Source organism: Procambarus clarkii, chromosome 63 (assembly GCF_040958095.1).
Source record: "Procambarus clarkii isolate CNS0578487 chromosome 63, FALCON_Pclarkii_2.0, whole genome shotgun sequence".
Classification (NCBI taxonomy): Eukaryota; Metazoa; Arthropoda; class Malacostraca; order Decapoda; family Cambaridae; genus Procambarus; species Procambarus clarkii.
The window spans coordinates 15,644,551-15,660,679 of NC_091212.1; the positions used below are offsets into that span (position 1 = coordinate 15,644,551).

A 16,129-nucleotide genomic window follows, 5' to 3' on the forward strand; every position below is an offset into this window, starting at 1 on the left:
GATGGCGGCGTCGAAGCGTCGTCGGGAACCTCGTATATTTAATGATATCCCGTTCTTTGCCTTCCTAAGACAATGTAAACTATGTTTTTTACACACTTTATATGGAAGGTTCCTTATTTTGTACTGGCAGACATCTCGCGACATGCCTTGCCCTTCCTCTTAATCACGTTCTACATTTCAGCACTAACATGCCTCCTGCTTTCAGATTACCTCGGATTCCTTTTCCCAAACAGCCTACCTTAATTTACTCCGACAGTTGATGCTTTGCTCATGTCGCATGTTTAATTTCGCGTTGCTGTGTTCAGTATGTTTGTTCATTTTTCCTTGCCTTACGTCATTAAGTAAAGTCAGCCAGGATGTGCTATTTGCAGAGTTACTAATTAAATTATTAAGTAAAGTCAGCCAGGATGTGCTATTTGCAGAGTTACTATGTAATTATTAAGTAGTCAGCCAGGATGTGCTATTTGCAGAGTTACTAAGTAAATTATTAAGTAAAGTCAGCCAGGATGTGCTATTTGCAGAGTTACTAAGTAAATTATTAAGTAAAGTCAGCCAGGATGTGCTATTTGCAGAGTTACTAAGTAAATTATTAAGTAAAGTCAGCCAGGATGTGCTATTTGCAGAGTTACTAAGTAAATTATTAAGTAAAGTCAGCCAGGATGTGCTATTTGCAGAGTTACTAAGTAAATTATTAAGTCAGCCAGGATGTGCTATTTGCAGAGTTACTAATTACTAATTACTAGTCTTTTGCTGGGCTACCTTTATGCTTCTCCCCTTCCTGTCTAGGTATGGCTAGCGGTGCGCGAGCCGCGGCTTATCGGTTGCCCCCCCCCCCCCTGGCTCCCTGTTTACTCGGTCTCGCCCGCTTACTTCCGCATTCTTCCACCCCATTCTACGTTATCGCCTCTCGCTTTTGGGCCTATGTCCTTTCTCAGACCGGGTTGTGTGCCGTCCAGCGCGCCTCGGCGACGTTATCTTTTCTTCGGCCCTCTGTCATTTCCGCCCCCCCCCCCCCAGCCGTGCGGGCTCGCCTGTGGGAAACGTCCCCTTGGTTCCTCCTACGTCTGCGTGTCTGTTAAATCTGTTATTGTTGGACTCGCAATTTGATTTGTATTTATTACGGCAAATTTTTCTCCCGCAATTTACTCTTTGTTTATGTTTCACGTTCAATTTGTTATTAAGGGACTATCAATTAGGATTTGTATTAATCTATTGCTTTGCCTCTCTGCCTTTAAGTTAATTTCAGCTAAGGTACGCTAGTTGCAGTGCATTCGGGTGGGCCCCCCCCCCCCACAATTTTTTTTTCCTCCGGTTATTTCGTCCTATTACACTCGTTTCCCTCTTTATATATTCTGATTATTGTGCATTATATTTGACCACCCATTCTTCATCGTATCGACAGTACATTAAGGTACATTCGGATGCTAACGAGAAGTTTAGCATGGCCTCACGCACGGTGTCATGCAAAAAACTGGCCATTCGGCCTTCCTTTCGGCAAGCTCAAGTCAGTCAGTTAGCATGACGTCGGCCAGCTTGTGGTTGGCCAGCGCAGCCAGCATGCTGTTGGCCATAGGTCGCTAACGTTCTTTGGCCATCCGGCCTTCTGGGCTATTTTACTCTTCTTGTTCCTTCGCCATTGTTGTTTCCTACTACGTAATAGTATTCTATTTAATTTTACCTCATCTATCATTAGGTTAGGGGCCCCTTACCTCCAACCGCTATTCCTTCCACTGCGCTCTGCCCGCTTGGCGCTCACTGCCGGTTTCTTCTGTTCCCTTTATTCGCAGCCACGACAAGCCGGAACCCCCCCCCCCCCTTCACACCCTACTGCGGCGAGGAAGAGAACGCGAGACGGATATTCCTCTGATCACCATCAACGCACGCAGCGGTGCCGGGATGCAACCGCCCAGGGCCTACGTTAATACTATTATCTTCTCTTTATTTGCTGGGCTATATGGCAGTATTAATATTATTCCGTACCGTTACTGTCATTCCAGTATTATTTTATTAAAATATAAATTGTTATTATGGTTTGGCGTTGCTTTCTTAATTTCTTCCATTCTGCGGCACTTGCCGTCATCTGTTATTTACGATATTACATTGTATTCTTCATTGTACGATTATTTACGACATTGTATTCTTATTATTATCCTTATTACAGTTACTGAATGGCAGCTCCCTGCCGTCGATTTCACTTTGCTCCTGTTCTAAAGATGTTGCCGAAGTTCACGGCGTACTAGCTGCGGCTCGCAGACGCTCATTGACAACACAAGACTACACTCAGCGGCCACTCAAGGCAGACTCCTTGGCTTCTATCCAGCCCAATCACCCGTCTGGAGGCAGAGATGGGATAGAGACCAAGGGTAATGTTCCCCGCTCACATTCTACATCCGCTTAGGACACAAGCATGTTATAGATTTGGCTTTAAGAATTGGTTCTTATTCCATTTTATTGTTTATGTATATGTTGCTTAGTTGTTATACCCGTTCTTGGTATATGTATTGTTTATATTCAAGATTTATAGTGTTTCGTATTACCCTGTTATAGTTGCTTTGTGCTTCCTTGCTGTTCTACCGGTTTTCTCCCACCTTTGCTCTTAGCAAAGGTACTTCCCCCTTCCGTTTGCTGGAAGATTCTTAGATTTGTTAGCCCCCCTTCATTGCTACAGTATAATTATTCGGATGCTCTTTATTCATCCAGGATTGTTAATTAAGGTTTCTCTTAATTCCTGCTGCCGGGCTCCCTCCCCCGTTTTTCGTCTCCGTATTGATTCAGCTAGGGTTTCCCTCTCGTCTGTGCTCTTGCCTGTCACGATAACACTGCACGCCGCTTCTGCCCACCCTTACTGCCTTATATCTTTCAGCCCGGGGGAGGTGAGCTACGCGACAAAAAATCGACGCACGCTCCGACTGGACCAGGTATCGCTTACATGGTCAGGAATCAACACTCTTCGGATCCTACAAGCACAGATCCTACAAGCGCTCCTGTCACCAGGCGAGATTTCTCCAGGATCCTACGCGCTGCCCTCTCGGCGCTAGGCTTGACTTCAGATGACTACGCCCCGCACCCAGCTGTCTCGGGACGGGCTCGCCACATCAGAAATAATGGCAAACGGCAGGCGGAAGAGTAGTGCTCACATCCTACGTCAGACGGGACGTTGTTGCTCTGCTACATGGAGTGCCTCACGCGGCCAGCTGGCACTCGCCCTTCGGGGGAGGGGGTCCGGCCGCTGGCCTGCGGTGGGGGTGCAGCGCCGGTCCCCAAGTGTCCCGCTGTCCGCAGCTAATACTTTGCCCAGTCTAGGTGCTAGTAAGCCCTACTTGTAGTCACACCCCCTTCTCCTTATCCATTAGGTCTTTTACGGCCTCTTGGCCGGGTACATTACGTGTTATGTGGTCTCTCACTTATTAGTTATTCTTTGTGTCCTGCCTGTTATATCCTAGTGTTATATAATTACTACACATTTGCACTCGGCCTTAATTCTAGTACCAGTTAACCTTTAGGTTTCTGCAGAATTAGTTTCCATGTCACTATAGGCTAAGGTCTCATACTTACTACGGGTGTACCTTTTAAGTTAAATCTAGTCCTTGGAATTGTTACTGTTAATTCTTACTTTATATATTTACTTTATATATTTACTTTATATATTTTAATATAAACGTTATATATTCCTTAAATTATATTTGAAACTTTGTATATTTACATGTTAAATATTAAGTTTTATATAATATCAACTTTGTTAAGTCTATAATATAAACCGTGTTTAATATAAACTTTATATAATTACTTACTTTATGGGAACTTTATATATTTACATGTTCTGCAGAATTTAATCTTCAATAAACTTTAACGCCCCATACTGCCAGTATCTTTCTCCCCCTGGTCAGAAACTGGCAAGACTTTGCTCAGTCCATTGGTAATACTAAGAACCTTAAAGACATATGGAGAGCAGTAAATAAAGTCAGGGGTTGTAAGACCAAATTCATTGCTCACTCAGACCCAGGGAAGGCTTAAATACAAGATCTATAGCGTGCACTGAGATAACTCACAATGAGCTACTGGATGCTATAAAAAGTGGCAGCTCTACTGCTCCCAGGAAAGTTGGAGTAACGTATGACATTCTTAATTATTTAGCCGGTATGAAACCTAGTCCCTTACTTGATTTGTTTAATATGAGTTATAGAGAGGGAAAGTTACCAAGAAAATGGAAAGAGGCTGTCATCATTCCTATCCCTAAGTCAAACGGAGGCTACAGACCTGTCTCCTTAATATCCTGCTTTTGTAAAATGATGGAAAGGATTTTGTTAAATAGGCTACTCTACCTTGTAGGTGATAACATGTCCAGTAATCTCTTTGGTTTTATCAAAGGCAAAAGTACTGTGGATTGTCTCTTAAAGTATTTGTCTAAAATGTGTGACAATTGTAGAGTTTTTGTTGATCTACAAGGAGCATTTGATAAAGCCAATGGGGAAGTAATCTTATACGAATTAGCCAATCTGGGAATAACAGGGAGATTGCTACACTGGATAAGGGATTATCTACAAGGCAGAAAAGGTCAGGTGTATTATCAGGGATACATGTCTGAGGAACGGAGGTTTCAGTTAGGTACCCCACAAGGGGGAGTATTAAGTCCCACCTTATTCAATGTATTAATGAACAGATTAGCATCAGAGATGTATCCTCCAGGGGTCACGACGATCATATATGCTGATGACATTCTTATACAAGGCACTTCCGGGAACAAAATTCAAACTGCTCTTAACATACTTGGTACAACCTGTCACAAGTTAGGCTTAGTTATAAATGCAGATAAAACCAAATATGAGTATAGGAAACGAAGAAATATAACACTTACTCTAAATGGTGTGGAACTGAGCCGTGTTCAGAAGTACAAGTATCTGGGCATGTATGTTGGATACACATGTGAGAGTAAAAATGCTGAAATAAATCATATCAGCACCTTATGTAAAGCCCGTCTGCATCCTCTAAAAGCACTGGCTTTTTCTGGTAAAGGTGTTGGGGTACCTATCTTACGGATGTTATACATAAGCACTGTTCGGTCCCTGATAAGACTACGCAGCACCCGTTTTGTCTTACACAGGCCAAGGCAGAATTCAAAAAATAGAGCTGATACAGAACGAGGCTATGAGGATTATTCTTGGATGTCAAAGAAATGCAATGATTAAAATAATGAGAATGGAATTAAATTTACAGAGTGTGTGTGATAGAGTCCGTGACATTAACACTAGAGTAGCTATTCGTTTCATGCGGAGAAAAGGAGGGGATAAGCTGTTTGAGAGCGTTCAGACCTGCTTGAGTGACGTACACACTTCCAGGAAACTGAGGGAGACACGCTACGCGAGGGGATTAGCTCATGACCTCAGGGAATACGATGTACTTGACTGCTGTAAACCCTCTCGACAGTGTAATATGTCTGCTCCCTGGAAAGTACAGAAAATAGACGTCGAAATTGTACCCCTCAAGGTGAAAAAGATTCATCATGAACCGGGACAATTACGGTGTTTGTATGGAAGCATGATATCTCGGTTACCAAGAGGCAACAGTTTACATGTATATTGCGACGGGTCGGTGGCGGAGGATGGCAGGGCAGGGTGTGGTGTCCTAATAAGGGAATATACGGAGTTTGGGACTGTGGACAGGATAATTGAACTCCGACTTAGTAATTATATATCATCCACACAAGCTGAACTGCAGGCCATTCTGGCGTGTTTGGAGGAAGTACGTCATGACGACAAAAATGTTTTTGTATTTGTCGATAGCCGAGGAGCACTGGAGTCCTTAAACAGTCGAAACCCAGTCTTCATGTCTATAGTTGAGGATTGTAAGAGAAGAATAACTGAGATACAGCTGAAAGGTCATAGTGTGAAATTCATGTGGATTCCATCTCATGTTGGAATAGTGCTCAACGAGGTGGCGGATGACTTGGCCAAACGTGCCACATCAAAACCACAAGTTGACATTGAATGGGAATTCACAATGAGACAAATAAGAAGCAAAATCAGAAATATTCAGGCACAGGCAGGAGTGGAGAGGAGAGGGATAATGTATGAGAGAAGTCTAACCATGCAACACTACATGTGAGTCAAAACACCCATTTCACTTATGGTAAAAGGAGAAATGCTTGGAGTGACTCTGTGTACATGCGGCTCAGGCTTGGGTACAAATATTACTGGGAATATGGGATAGGTGTTCATGATAATGACACGAAGTGTAAACTATGTGGTATGTTAAGGTCTCACACCCTTGCCCATTATGTTCTTGATTGTCCGTTGATTAATGTATATAGAAACATTGAGATAAGGACTGTTCTTGAGCAAATAGCCTGGATGTGTCACGAAGGAAAGGTTGATGATATTCTTGAGAGATATAAGAATTTTGCACCAAGACTGTAATATTTTGTTGAATTATCTGCATGTCTCTTGCAAATTGTCTATACAGTATAACTAGGTCATAAAAGTATTTGTGTGTACGTCTGATACCATTCTACTTGTGAAGGAGGAAATGTACATGTTTATCTCTCAGAATGTTTGGTAACAGGTTTATTGTTTGTGATGTGTGTACTAACACGTTGTACTGAACGGGGTGAGAATAGCTTGAGCTACCTCATCCCTTTGTGTGTATTTTACCTCAATAAACTTATTTCAATTTCAATTCCTCTGGTGTCGTTGGAAGGGGGTGGGAGGGGGGGGGGGGTCGGTAAGATATCGTGGTGGAAAACCCACCCAAATTTCCGCCCTTTAACGATCTGAGGGTAGCCTAATGGTTAATGCCCGAATGGTCCCCAGGACTATATGCAACTGAAATCTCACACCCCAGAAGTGACTCGAACCTATACTGCCAGGAGCAATGCAAGTGGTGTGTACAGAAAACCTTAATCCACTCGACAATCACGACCGGATATAAGGAGGTGATAGCCGAAGCTATTTGAGCCACCCCCCCCCCCCTCCGCCGGCACTCGGATGGTAATCTTGGGCATAGTATTTTATCAAATCACCTCATTCTTTGGGGCACACGTGAGGAACACAAATACGAACAAGCCTGGGGTGTGAGTTTTCAGTTATATATATTGTCACGTGGAGGGTGGTGGGCCGGGGCTCTGCTAGCACTCGGCTGCTAGGGGCTCAAAAGGCCGAATACTCAGCCCCTCCGACTCCCGGGATTCACCGGAGTCTCCTTGGTCACACAGGAGAGGACCAACAATGCCCACCTCCGCAGGTCTTTGCTTCCACCACAAAAGGGGTGCCACTGATTCACCCTGGAAGCCCTTCAGTCAAACACGGGGAAACTGCTGTTAACAGTTCCGGCCTAGACCCGTGGAGGAGTGAAGGAAGACTCAGGCTTACCTTATAACAATAACCACCCTGAGTCTTGCCTGCCAGACAAAAGAGGTTGCAGGAACTCCTTTCCCGCCTGTCTTCTCTATCTTCTTCTTAGCAAGGTCGCCAGCTGGGTTATTATATCTGCACCCCAGCAATGCAGTTCAGTGGGTGTATTATATATTGTTTGTAGCCAGAAGATTGCTACTCCCATAGATCTGCTACTAGACTGTTGGCCCAGGGTACTCTCCCAGGAAGGTCTGTGTGGCTTTACCTCTCTCTAGCCACTACGTTGATAGTTGCCACCATTCAGGCACCGATACTGATCGGATGGCTAAGGGTACACTTTTATGTAAGTCTGTGCTGTCTTTACCACCCTCCAGGCAATAAGAACTTCTATAGAGAACGTTGTGTCCCCTAGGTGGTACTATGATAACCTTCGTGTATGCTCATAGAGAATTATCATAAATGGAGGCACACTTAAACACAGTGATAAAATGTGTGAATTTACTGATGCAAATTACATGAACACACACACAATCACAAGTAATACATGAATATGGAAATATGGATAATAAGTCTGGAGATCGTCAGCCTCTTCTTCCACGACCTCCAACACTCCTTCAACTGAGCAGAAAGACAGGAGTCCCACACTCTCACACAGGAGGGCCTCTTCACCACGTCGGCGCCTCTCCTTCACTGTCCTGCCATCCATACACACTGTCCCCTCTGACAGTCCTGGACACAAGCTGCCTTGCAGCCTACTCTACTACTAAAGTATTAATGTCCTGTTGCCACATACATAACTATTGTGGCCTAACTAGCCTACTCACACAAGGGGTAATGGGAGGGAAAATGATCTACCTTACATTCCTGGCTCACGACGCCTGTCCCTCGATGGTGTGAGGTTCCCACGCTTCCTTGGGTCGATCCTTGACGATCCAGGACGTTCCACAGGTCCTCAGGTGTCGTGGAGCCTTCGCGTCGTCGCCGTTCCAATCCCTGAGATTCAGCTGCCCCAATCCTGGTTCATCGGTAGGCGCTGAGCTAATCACTATTTTTCCCACACTTGCCCCTTCCACAAGGCGTTGCTCCTTGTCCTAGGCACGGTGTCGTCCTTCCAAGACCCTCAGTGGATGTGACCCAGTCACAGCTAGGCTTGCCCGCCACACCTTTTCTGACCCTCAACGTCCAACGTCGCCGCCCTGCGTCGTCGCTGAATATTTTCCAAGTTTGGCCCTCTTCCGCTCAATAAACTTGGTTCCTTTTGCTTCCCAGAAGCGCGGGGTCTCCAATATATCCGGTGGGCTGCAATAGCCAGCACTAATCCACCAAGAAAGGCTTGTAGAGCCTCTAATCCTGGAGAGCAGACCGAGGTGCGTCCTGTCGCTTCCAAGGTCGGGTCACTTCTGACGTTGGCGCCGCCCAGGGCACTCGGTGACGTCATGGCGGGCCCTGATTTGTCGCCCGCGACCTACGTCGGCCAATCCGCGATCGGCCAGTGTCCCTTCCAAAAGGTCATATCTGCATTAGGGGATACTCTTTCATTTTATAACAGGGCGCCAATTTCTCTTTATTTACAACTTATAATGTAACTTCCTTCCTTTAACTGGCAGCCGGTCTGGTCGCCACATATATCATTAGACTCCCTGAACCTCAGAGAATCAGTAGGGAGAGCTGATATGACTCTTAAAGCAGGCAAACGAAAGAGGTAGGAGAGGGCACCGTAACAATATATATATATATATATATGTATTTTTTTTTTTGGTACAAGGACGTGCCGAGTACAATGCCGAGTACGCACTTCTCGGCCTACTATGCAAGGCCCGATTTGCCTAATAAGCCTAGTTTTCCTGAATTAATATATTTTCTCAAATTTTTTTCTTATGAAATGATAGAGCTACCCATTTCATTATGTATGAGGTCAATTTTTTTTTATTGGAATTAAAATTAACATAGATATATGACCGAACCTAACCAACCCTACCTAACCTAACCTATCTTTATAGGTTAGGTTAGGTAGCAGAAAAAGTTAGGTTAGGTAGGTTAGGTAGTCGAAAAACAATTAATTCGTGAAAACTTGGCTTATTAGGTAAATAGGGCCTTGCATAGTAGGCTGAGAAGTGCGTTCTGGCTACTAGGTACGACATATATATATATATATATATATATATATATATATATATATATATATATATATATATATATATATATATATAACAATTCATTCAATTTCTTTCTTTATTATACACTCCATACCCATCACGTGAGCGGTGGTGGAAAGGGTTACAGGGGAACATAATAGTTCATTTAGCTTAGCAAGGGACAATCTTTTGAAGCTAGTTACACAATTAAACAGAACAGCATGGTGACTATTATCAATTTTCTTTTGGATATTTTCCATTCTACGCAAATATCTTCTACAAACGAGAGGGTAAAGAAACACTAGACCACTAAATCTTTCAATTTTTATTGGAACACCACAACACCATTCAAAATAGCCAAGACATAGTGAAATATACGACAGTAATCACGCGCCACGACGATCGTAGGAGGCTTCTTACACTTGAGGCTGTGTTCATTTGGGAGCTGATACCTGTAATCAACATCCAGGTGAACTCGACTTCGAATATACAACTGTTCGATGGTCCTCCATTGATCCAGAGGGAAGGGAAGATCTGGCACACCGCTAGAAGCCGGAGGCAGGCACCAATCACCTCACTCTACCCTTCGCCGCTCCCGACGATTGGGGGGGACGATTGGATGGGTAGATGATTCGTAGAGTGAGGTGTACCCACACTTATAAATGTCTAGATTTCTCCAGCAGTAGTTTACGGGCTATTCATGCCCATGCCATTTCTTGGGTAGCTTATTCTTCATCAATCAGTCAATCAGCGGCAGTTACAGCCCCTCTCCTAAGCCAGGTAAGTCCACTACGGGCTCACCACAACCCGTGGTCTAGGGATATAGTACTGGATACGCTAAGGTACCTGGAGCCCTGGCTGGCTGCCTGACCTGGTCAGTGGCCTGGTTCTGGACCTGGACAATAGTCTGAAAATGGTCACTGACCTGGTCAGTGGTCTGGTCCTGAAAATAGTCTATGACCTAGTTACTGATCTTGTACTGTAAATAGTCTCTGGTATAGTTATGGACCTGGTCAATGCCTGGTTCTGGACCTGATCAGTGGCCTGGTTCTGGACCTGATCAGTGGCCTGGTTCTGGACCTGGTTCTGGACCTGGTTCTGGACCTGGTGAGTGGCCTGGTTCTGGACCTGGTGAGTGGCCTGGTTCTAGACCTGGTCAGTGGCCTGGTTCTGGACCGGGTTCTAGACCTGGTCAGTGGCCTGGTTCTGGACCTGGTCAGTGGCCTGGTTCTGGACCTGGTCAATGGCCTGGTTCTGGACCTGGTCACTGGCCTGGTTCTGGACTTGGTCAGTGGCCTGGTTCTGGACCTGGTCAATGGCCTGGTTCTGGACCTGGTCACTGGCCTGGTTCTGGACTTGGTCAGTGGCCTGGTTCTGGACCTGGTCAATGGCCTGGTTCTGGGCCTGGTCACTGGCCTGGTTCTGGACCTGATCAGTGGCCTGGTTCTGGACCTGGTCAGTGGCCTGGTTCTGGACCTGGTCACTGGCCTGGTTCTGGACCTGATCAGTGGCCTCGTTCTGGACCTGGTCAGTGGCCTGGTTCTGGATCTGGTCAATGGCCTGGTCACTGGCCTGGTTCTGGGCCTGGTCACTGACTTTGTTGTGGGCCTGGTCACTGGCCTTGTTGTGGGACTGGTCATTGGCCTTGTGGGCCTGGTCAGTGTCCGGGTTGTAGGCCTTGTCAGTGGTCTGGTCCTGAACCTGGTCAGTGTCCTGGAGCTTGGAGAGCCCGTGTACTTGAGCCTTGCTCTCTGCTGGCGTGAAGACACTGTGGAGCTGGTGGGTGGACTTGCTCACTGCCAGCCCCCACAGTCGCTGGTAGAGACGCAAGCAGGTCGCGTCCACCACCCGCGGGTCCACCTCCTCTGGCGCCACTGGACCTGTCCATGTCTCTACAATTATTTCAATGGCAACACTCTTTTTAACAATATACATCACATAACAGGGAGTCAAGAGGTGTTTAGTTTTGTTGTTGATATTTGTGGCGTTGTGTTAATTACCCTTAATGTGCCGGTGTGTGTACTAACTTACTCTGCCTGCTGGACCAGGCTGTTGATTACTCTGTTTCCCGATATCAGTAAACTAGTGCAATTACTCCTGACCTGCATATCTCTTATTAAGTCTGCATCCATAAGTCTGTCTGTCCAAGGACGGAAGCTAGATGCTTTAGGCTAGTTCACTCAAGTTTGCAGAATGATAGCAGAGGGATAGGTAACCAACATCGGTGGGTCGGGGCTGCCCAGTGCTGTCATTAAAAAAAGGTTGGTTGCCATGGTGACCCCACCACAAAATTTGATGATTTTGCGTAACAGAGTACCTAGAAATTTTGCTCTTTTCTCTCGAATGTCTGGCTGTTGAAGGATGGAGACCTGATGTTTGGGCCGAGTCTCACTCAACTTTGTACCATAATTGCTGTTGGGTGCATATCCAACATGGTCTGGTAGGGATCACCGTACTTCATGAGAAAACTGCATTGATTGCATTGATATTGAGAGAGAGAATGATTGCATTGATATTGATTGCATTGATACATCCTAACCTTTCCGCGTAGGCCGGAGGACTCAAACAGAAAACGGAACAGTACGTCACTTTTGTGAGTCAATTTCATTTCGAATTACGTCTACTTTTGGCCATAGCGCGCATACCAGCGAAAAGCGACATTATTTTTAAGAGGACGGGTTCGGGTAGCACCAGATACTGTGTGAGCTTGGAGCACAAGGTAGGAAACTTTGAGGATGTAATTAGGTACTTTTTTATTTTCTCTTGAATAAAGTATAGGTTGGAAATTGTTCTAAATTAATAATAATGATTCATTATGTAGACAAACAGGCAGCCAGTTTATACATACAGAACTGTATCTGTTAGGCTTATATACGAGTTTCCCCCAGGCATGAATTACTGACTCCCCCAGGATGCAACCCCACAACAAGCTGACCAACTCTTGATGCATATTTACTGCTAGGTTAACAGGGGCATTTGGTGATAAGAAAGAAGTCCAACCATTTCTGTGCTGCCCAGGATTCAAACCCGGAACTCTTGATTGTGAGCCAAGAACGAACCTGACTGTACTACTATCAGACTAATATAATTGCCAGTCAGGCAAATATATTCTAACTGATGAAGTTAGCCTAGAGAAATACAAATTTCTGACTTGGACAGTTATAAATGACAAAGTTTGGCTACTATAAATTTTGAGGTGATTTATATATCTAACCAAGAGTAGTAAAAACTCATAAATAGGTCAAAAATAAAATAAAAAAAAAGCAGCGCTGAACGTAATTAAACGCGAGTTTTTGGGTGAGCCCTGGAGCCTACCTGAAGCTATCCCACTGATATAGTGCTATCTTATTTGGGGTCATCAGTCACAGAGTTCTTGTTGCCTACCGAGGACCAGAGCCAGAACCTGGCCCCCCTCAGAGAGGTGCAGGGAGCAATGTCCTATAAACACTTTAGCATCCAGAAAGGTAGGCAAATCAAAACGAACCACTGTCTGGTTGAAAATTGTGATCTACACCCTCAAAAGAGGCAAAAGAACTCCCAAAAAATTAAATAAATAACCCTTCGTCCAACATTGCCCCCGACTCGTTAAGTGCCACAACCCACCCGCCTACCCACTGCAGGGGATGGGGAAGTGGTCGAGGTGAACCAGCCACCCACCAGTTCAGTTCTTGAATGATGAAAGCCACTAACCAGAGGAAGAGAGGGTGTAAGGGAGCCTTTGGGGCTCACCCAGAAACTGACATTTCATTACATTCAACGCTGGTTTTCTGTGGGAGCACCATCGGATCACTGAAACTAACTACAAACAGAGAACGAAAACAGAGGCGTACCATGAAGGCAGCAGCACTGCAGGTATCAACACGAGAAAGAGACAGATGGCCGTGACAGGCACCCCAAGGTCACACAAGGCTGCAGAGGAACTGGGACATTCACAAGATATCTGGTGGCCAGCACCCTGTTTGACTTCCAAAATCCCCCATCCCCGTAAATTGTCACAAGACGTGTTGCCAAAGATAGCCAAAAGAGCGGCATACCTTCGAACACAATGGGCGCAAGGGTAGACCACAGACTGGCTAGACTTAATGACACTGCAGATAACCTGAGAAACATGAGCCCTGAAAAAGGGAACCAGGAAACCGGATTAACCGACCGGTGGATGCGTCCACCAACACAGAACCGGTAACCCATAGGTAGTGGCACAAAGCCACTACCCAACACAGCACATGCACCTACAGCCAAACCAACCAAGCATCCACCACCAATGGACCCCTCCGGAAGCCCGCCATCTTATTCTTTACCAGAAAAGAAGGAGTCGGCTGCGAACGAATAAAATGACCACCGGGACCAAAGGAACAAAATCTGCAGCACCAGAGATAAGCACGAAGCTTCCCAACCTGACCCCCAAAGGCCAAGGCAAATAAAAACAATGCCTTCCAAAAACAATCACAGACTGAAAGGGGTAACCACATACTGAGGGAAATAAAAAAAAAAGAATCCAATCCAAGAACTAAGAAGGTTCAGGCAGTGCATGAGTAGGCCGGAGGTGAAAAAATGAACAAGAAAACTTGCGAAATGGAGCGGAAGTGACATCCACCCAAAATGCAAGCTGCAGCTGCCACACCAACACCGCACGATAAAAGACGACAGAATTCGGCATGAAATGCCGATCCAGGAAAAGCCAAGAGACAAAGGAAAAAATACCCCGGTCTAACACCGATGAATCCCAACGAAGAGAAAGAAAATGGGGATAAGAACACGAAGAGACTTGATATTGTTACTGAGACAAAGACCGCAGGTGAGACACCATCAAAAAAGCCACCTGATCACCATACAAAGGGCAATACACACGTGTCAGATGTCAGACACATAATGCAGAGGAGTAAGTCGAACCAGGGAGGTACCTCACCGGCCAAAGCTGTTGAAAGAGGCAGAGCCACGGAAAAATGCCCGGGTTCGAACACCGAGTAGGCAGCACCTGAAACCAAGGCTGGGCCGGTAACTATCGGGCCAGGAAAATAATTCTCCCCTGATAGGATTCCAGCGGAGACAGAACCCAGAGTAACAGCTGGATTGGGGGGTAGAGGTACAGAAACCCTCCCATCTCGACAAGTCTTGCCAAAAAAGCATACACCATGAGAGTCTCATAGTTGGGGAATAGTGCTACATACAATGGGAGACGCCGAGACCACGCAGATGCAAAAAGGTCCACCTGCGGTGCCCATACATCTGGCCAATGCATGATCGACCGTCCACTCTGTAGAAAGAGGAATGAAGCACGCATGATCAACCGTCTGCCAGGACGTTGGACATTCCCCGAATGTGAATGGTACGAAGCCCCGAGAACTCGGCAGAAGAGCTACCCAAAGCGACCAGCTCTCAAAGAGCCATGGATCAAAGTGACCCTTCCCCCACAACCAGTTGAGACAATGAACCACAGGGGAGCAGTCTGAATGGAGCCAGATCACCGAGCCCCGAGAAAGTCAAATCCTCCACAGCGCCAGCCACACCATCACAAACTCTTGCACCATGCTGTAAGCCCAATGCATGGACAGCCGACAATGCCCCAGGCTGGACTGGTGAGCACTGGTCACAAAGCCCCAGCCAACAAGGCATCTGTGAACACACTGAGCAAGGGAGGAGGTAGGCCCCATGACACCGAACCCGGCAAAGCCCAAAGAGGAAGATGGTGATGCAGAAACCGGTGCAAGGATACCAGGGGGGTCAAACCCAGCAATTGTGAGAGCGGTGAAAAAGGCTGCTGTGATGATACCAGAACAGCCTCCAAAGCCAAACCCTGCCCAACAAAAAAACCAGAAGAGCAAAGTTCAGTTGCCTGCATGGCTGCTTAAGCAACCTCCGAGTGACCTGGGTTCCCCCCCCTAAAAGCAGCCAATGACGGGACTGCAACTCGATCAATGTCGCAAATCCCAACTAAATCCCAGCCCAAACCTGGGACAGAACCAACTGGGACTTCCACCAGTTCACCAGGAACCCAAACCCAGCAAGCTGGGAAAGAGTAAGATCCCTGGCTAGCAGTCGAGCAAACCAGCTGAGTCCACACCAACAAGTTGTCGAGGTAGGTCAAGACCTGAAGACCTAAAAGACGAAGACGGGCCACCATGACCCAAGTCAATTGCATAAAAATGTGAGGTGCCAGATTCAATCCAAACGAGACAACGAAAGCGGTAACTCTGTCGACCCCACCACAAAACTTAACACTTTCGCGCTATCTGGACGCGCCGGCGCGTTCGGTTTCGTCTAACGTAAACGCATAGTGGACATAAAGTTATGTCAACTTTTAAAATATTTGTATAAAATTCAATTTTTATCCGATTTACTTTGGGTTTGTTTCAAACTGCGCGCTATGAGGGTCTCTTTCTCACCACTAGGCTGCATGGTACAATAAGTTCATGAAAGGTGTGGAAAACTTCGATCAAATGGTATCTTGTCCCAAACGGGTTGCAGGTGGGTGACTTTAGCCGTTTATACTGGTAATTCTTCCCCCATATCATGTATTATATGCATATGTCTGTTTAGGGAATTTTATTCCGATCAATAAACAACCAAAAATAACTGTGTGCAACAAGTATAATCTTGACAAACATAACAAAAGTAAAAATATTTCGTGTGTGTTTGACGCTCACTGAT

General features: G+C 45.8%; 1 protein-coding gene and 1 long non-coding RNA gene across 2 annotated transcripts in view; one reads left to right on the top strand and one right to left on the bottom strand.

Annotated features, from left to right (window-relative positions):
• LOC123769491 (uncharacterized) overlaps positions 1-16,129 on the bottom strand; it is a 51,857-nt gene that overhangs the window by 33,895 nt on the left and 1,833 nt on the right. The window lies entirely within an intron of this gene.
• Positions 227-3,117, top strand: LOC138354481 (uncharacterized). Its single transcript, XR_011223577.1, has 2 exons — positions 227-2,363; positions 2,864-3,117. It is a non-coding gene; the product is annotated as an uncharacterized lncRNA (long non-coding RNA).